The sequence below is a fragment of the Blennius ocellaris genome (genome assembly GCF_963422515.1).
Source record: "Blennius ocellaris genome assembly, chromosome: 17".
Classification (NCBI taxonomy): Eukaryota; Metazoa; Chordata; class Actinopteri; order Blenniiformes; family Blenniidae; genus Blennius; species Blennius ocellaris.
This window is the reverse complement of record NC_137666.1, coordinates 13,182,698-13,188,099: the sequence shown is the minus strand read 5'-3', so window position 1 is coordinate 13,188,099 and position 5,402 is coordinate 13,182,698.

Here is a 5,402-nt window from a genome sequence, read left to right as displayed (position 1 = left end):
AGTGATTTCAGCACCTCTGAATTAAACATGGTCCAAGGAATATGAACAATCCACAGGCTGCTTTTCTACCAACCCCGAATCATTCATAAGGTCCTTTTATGACTGAGAAATACACTTGGTCTTTCTGGGTGTGATTTTTTTAAGGAGGGGGGGACTTCATATTTGTTTTCAGCACCACTGAATTAAACATGCTTTGAAGAATGGGAACAATCTACACGCTGCCCAAGACCACAAACACTCCGCCAGAGGGAGTTCAATAAACATAGAATTCACATCTATGGAACTGAACTGAAATGTAAGGCAGATGATTCACTATGTGATCAGTGAATCGAATATGCTTCAGGGAATAGGACCAATCACCGTCAGGGGAAGTTGAGCTGTAGAACAATTCACAATGTTGTTTCTGTAATAGATTATACATATTTCCAAATGTGAATTGTGCTACATTTTATTGCTCAATGATTTTTGGAGACTAAGGTTTCCTGTGTCTAAATCCAGCCTGTGCGTTTACAGCTAATGTTTAAAATCCCCACTGCATTTGGAAGATTTAGTACCACAGACAAAGGGTTTGTTCTTTGCCTCCTGTCTGAACTCTTAATCTTCTTTAGAGTTTCACTTGTGTCCTTTTTTAATCTGGATCGCTGGGTGGTTTCTTTTTGTGGCATGATCTTTATATTTTGCTGAATGCCTGAGGACAAAACAATTTTGTTTTTAATCTGCTTTTAATGCCGCCAACCCGAGAAGAGCTGGGCCCACAGGCAATATTGCTCTATATGTAGGTCCCATTCATAAAAATCTGATATATGAGGAGTACTATGATGCAATTTCTTCAAATTTAACTCAACAGCACTTGATTTGAATTTCGGGACCAATTGGTGAAATTGTATGGGTAAATATTCACTGTAAAAATAACTTTACTTCTATATCGAACGGTCTACCTTGTCAACAGTCTCAATGCAATTGGAACCATCCAAATTGTGTCTCGTCTTTAAAGTGACATCTGTAAACAAACAATCTCTCACATTGTGTTGTGCATCCTCTACATATACAGTAATCATCCATCTAATAAAGGTATCGATTAACCTCATGGCATAAATCCAGAGGTCAAATCAATGGTTGTATTCACACTCTGCTTGATATTGTTGTTGTTATTGAATCCATTTGCACTTTTAAAACAGTTCCAAGTCCTTTGGAAAATTGGAAGCGAACTCCTGCCAGTGCTGCATCTGTAAAATCATTTACATGCAGTCTTTGTCTCCATCATCCTGGAGACGTATTTGCTCCCTGACTGACAGAATGAAAAGTGGAGGCAGAGCGCTGCGTTGGCGACCTCGCTAATGCAGTTCAAACAAGACCAGGTGTTCAATGTGCCATCTGTGTATGTGTGACTGACAACCCGCATGTCACAGTTCAGCCCTTCCCATCAAACCTTCATTTGGGACTTGTCAAAATCCACTTAACAACTCAGACATGAACGGAAAAGCTCCTCCACTGATCCTGCTTTTTTTCTTTAGGGGCCTCCGGGGCTGTCGGTCTAGAACGGGCCCTTGGGTGCTCTGAAAAAAAAAACCTCCACAATCTGACACACAGGTTCCAGTTACGAAACAGAAATATTATCATGTGCGACCCTTGTTGGATTTTGCTGCGTTTTATATTTACACTCATGTCCATGCAAAATTTCTGATCCAGCACAGTTTTTCCTAACAGTTCAGATCAAGAGAGATAAAGAGAAGTTTTCTTTTTTTTTTTTTTTGTTCTCATTTTAAATGTCACACTGCATATTCTGAAACATTGGAGTCCCGTGACACCACCTGCAGACTTAAAATGTAGCAATTTAGACATGGTTAAAATATGTATTTTTAAATCCAAGTTAAATTCTCAGTATAATACTGACGAGTTCAAGTTCTCACAGATCTGGACACAGAATGTCATAGCAAACTGTATTTTCAGATTATCCTTCATATGTAAGTGTAATTAAATCCAATCATGTTAAATTCTACATAAAATATGAACTGTCGGTGTGTTATATTTTCAAAGAAGATAAAATAGAATATAGTTCACATATTCGGTTTTGGGAACAGATTAAACCCAAATGCAAACTTCAAGGGTGAAATTCAAAGAGGTTCTTTATTCAAGAGGGGAAAAGTAAACAAAAACCCAGAGTCTGAACAGAAGCCAAATCCAAAGCCTGGAGGGAAAATGGCAAAGAGAGACACAAGTGACACAGATGAGAAGTCCAGGCAAATTGGACAAGGTGGCACGCTAGGACTGAACAGGACCGACAAACAAAAAAACAAACCAACCAAAAAAAAAGAATAAAAAAAAAAAAAACATGAAAAATAACAGAACTAATATATCGAGACAATTTCTCATTTCTGAATGGATCACAATATAAAGAAAAATCTGAATGTATACACATCTTTTTTTTTCTGTCACAAAAACCATTGTATCTCCATAAGATCCAACGTCATCATCAAACGCTACCGTCTTACGCAGCCTTTGACCTCCTTTATCAACTTAATTCAATAGTAAAAGACGCTGATTATAGTTATATTCAATTCTCACTGTTATTTATATGAAAAAACTCAGTGAGACAAGACTTCAAGTATAACTTCCATAATTGACACACATATATAACAAGCAACGATTGGCTGATTGGAAAAATTTTCAATGGATTAAAATCTGTGTTTTTGTGAATTGATGCTATAGAGCCAAACCTGACATCACAATATTTAAGTATTTAAGTATGCAAATCATGCTTTAGCAGTCTATTAACTGTGCATGAACAATTATACCTTAACTTCTGTGCCACCAGAGTTTTCGAAAACATTATTACAACAAATAGGTAAACTAAGGGAACACCATCTTAAAGTTGAGTTAAAATAAGCAAAGCAATAACAATCCTGAGAATACATGGGACTAAAAAAGCCAATAATGACTGTTTGAAAAGAATTAAGTACAGAAACAATACCATTTGAAATATATATTAGCAAATACATCAAAACCTCTTGTATGGAATCATAATATCTATTTTCTCTTATCTGTAAAATGTTAATATAATATAGTTTTTTCAGGTATTGCTACTTTTTTTCATTAGGAATATCCCTGAGCTTCCAGTTTGATTCTTTGTACATGTTGTGATTGCAGTCTAAGTGGAAATAAGGTTTAAATCTCCATTGATTGACTTAATGTTCCTAAATGTTTGTTGAGCATCCAAATCTGGACTTGATAAAACTGACCATACTGACTGCTAAGGTTACATTTTGAAGCACACAATGTCTCATGGACAAATATATTCATATATATTCTATTGTGAAATGCAGTCGATTGATGCTCGGCTTTGAACTGGACACACATTGATGAATCCTCTGGACATGGAGCAATCTCCTCAGAGATCAAAGCTCAGATCAGACATTTCCAAGTTGGCACAGACAGCGTCGGTAAACCTGACAGAGATGGCTGACAGGGAGGAATGGCATCCATCTCCGGCCTCTCCTGTGCGCCGAGGTGACGAGCAGCCCGCTGCTGTGTAGCCAGGCGGAAAACTGCCCTTTCTGGCTTGAGCAGCCTCAGCCCTTTGGCGCTTCACCCTGAACGTATCCCTCCAGCATCTCCATCCATCTGCAGATCAGCATAATCTGCATCCTCCTGCCACAGATCTGACTGATTCTCTTCCCCCCCTGCTGCTCTTTGATGTCCACCAGTCAGTCGCCAGTTATTAAAGATCACTGGCGGCGATGGGGAGGGTTATTTCTCCACACTTAATCTCACCGACTAATACGACACGCAAATGGGGTCACCCCCCTGATGCTTAGTTAATACCTTAAGAATATGTGAGGATGCTTGTGTTGATACATGCAACACGCGATGCCAGTGAGCAGAGGAAGAAGAATAACCAGCTGGGTCTTCTGGGAATATATTACATTACACTCAACCTAAAGTGTCCACTTTAATTGGCTTTCAAACTCTTACATTAACTCTTGCATGCCCTGAAAGGATAGAGCCTCACACAGCAAAGGAACCGCATGGATATAATGTTGCTATTTGCTTCCACCTGCTGGTCGGCGCGTGGAACTACAATTGCAACTTATTTGAGTTCACTGACCCTCCACGTTGTGAAAGATGTATTTTATTCTTATTGTGTGAATGCTGGAGTCATTGAGTATTATTTTCTTTCAGGGTTATGGAGGGTAAGGAAAGAGGGGGTTGAATAGGGCCAACACTACAGAGACGACAGGCTACAACAGGGGTGTCAAACATAAGTCCCGTCAGCCGAAGATGGCCCACAAGAAGCTGCCAAACTACCAAGCAAATTATAAAAATTTCAATGAAAGCATTGATTTTTTTTTTGTGGGGGACACAACACAACACTGAGACTTGAGCTGAGATATCTGTGATGTTGCTATGAAAAAATAGTTGTCTTGTTGCTATCATACTAGCCTCAAAGCCTTGTCTGTACAAACATGTAAAATACAACAGCTATAGGCTATAGTCAGAGAAGTTTTTGGGACATTTCACTGTATTCTGCTCCTGAAGCTTTCATTAAAATTGTAGATTGTAGTCATTTTCCGTCGTATTTGTTTGGTTTTGTGAGACTTAGAGACCTTTTCATCCTGTAGACTCTGCGCCACAACAAAGAAAATCATCAAAGTTTAAATTCAAAGGCTATTACGGCACTAGTTTACCAGTCTGGCCCACTCAAGATGAAATTGGGCTGCACGTGGCCCCTGAACTAAAATTTGACACCCCTGGATGACAACGTCTCTCAAGGAGAGCATTTGCCTTGACACACCATTGGAACCCCACACAGACGTAAACATGCAGGCTCACTCTCATACACTCAGAGGCAGTGGTTTATTTGAACAAGTGAGTCAAACAGTCCCTGTGGGCTGCAGCTGGAGAGAGAGCTGAGCGCCCCACCCAGCAGCACCAGCAAACGTGCTCACAGCTGCCCCATCCCCTCCTCCACCTCCTCCTCCTCCTCTTCCTCCTCCTCCTCCTCCTCTTCCAGCCTCCCCCCAGCCAAGCTCCCTCTCTAATTTATGCGTGGTGAGAACCCCTCCCCTCCACTCCAGGATGTATTGTCCTCCAACTTTCTCAAGTGAGTTAAGTTTCCAACACTGAGCCTCTCACTCACAGATCTGTGGAGGAACTTAAAGAGCAACTACTGGATAGCTGTTGTTGGCAACCAGATGCCTGCTTGTGGTGAGTGTATTTTTATGTATGCACAGGAATGTGATCCTCTGGTTAAAAGCTGGTCGCTTTAGGTTTATAGGAGGGGGGATTTTTATTTTCTTAAGCTATGTTTTCAAAAGAGAGACTCGTTGTTTGAATTGCAAATGTTGTGTCTTGCTGTTAGTGTAAGTTGAAGAAAACCTTTATTTAGCAGGAAAGACTTAGAC